This window comes from Crocuta crocuta, unplaced genomic scaffold (assembly GCF_008692635.1).
Source record: "Crocuta crocuta isolate KB4526 unplaced genomic scaffold, BGI_CrCroc_1.0 scaffold610, whole genome shotgun sequence".
Classification (NCBI taxonomy): domain Eukaryota; kingdom Metazoa; phylum Chordata; class Mammalia; order Carnivora; family Hyaenidae; genus Crocuta; species Crocuta crocuta.
This window is the reverse complement of record NW_027527456.1, coordinates 713,499-714,223: the sequence shown is the minus strand read 5'-3', so window position 1 is coordinate 714,223 and position 725 is coordinate 713,499.

Below are 725 nucleotides of genomic sequence, written 5' to 3'. Positions count from 1 at the left end.
CGGACGCCGTCTGATTTTATAAGAAATCAAAACCGTGTTGGTGGTGATTTCAGTGGCCTGGAGGGAAAGGCGACCTCATTCTGTGTATTCAGTCCGGTAAAGATAACTGTCTGCTTCTCTCTAAACTCGGAAAGTAATGGAAAATAATTTATGTAAAGACTGGTTGCACAACATCTTGGCTCAGTTTAAGCAACTCAGAATCCACTTTCCCAGAGTAGTTCTCTTAAATACCTTCCCTGAAGCCACTTTTTGCCAGCCTGAGGGTGGGGGTGAGGGTGAGAAAGGAGTCGGTCTGAACAAAGCATTGTGTTTTTATTTAATTTAATATTNTGTATCTTTCCCTTAAAAAAAAAAAAAACTCCTTGTATTTTTCATCCAATCACCTCCGGAAAACTCGGGGATGCAGGTCTGGTTCTAGAACCCACGTGTTCTGTTTCCCTCCTTTCTGAGTCCTGTTGCTATGCCTTGGCAGTGTGGTGCGTGCCTTCTCACTTTGAGGAGCCTGTAAATCTTGGTAACAGGTAAGAGAAAGTGGAGAAGGCTCTTCCACTCCTTCCTGAGGTGTTTGTGATCGGCTGCAAGCCAGGGGTAGCTTGGAAGCAGCCTTAGGGGCTCCTGTGTCCTACCGCCTGGCCTGTACACGAGGTTTCCAGAAGTAGGAGGAGTTCTGGCCCGGGGCTCATCGCGGTTGAGGCGGATAGGTTAGTGAACGCAAAAATTAAGAA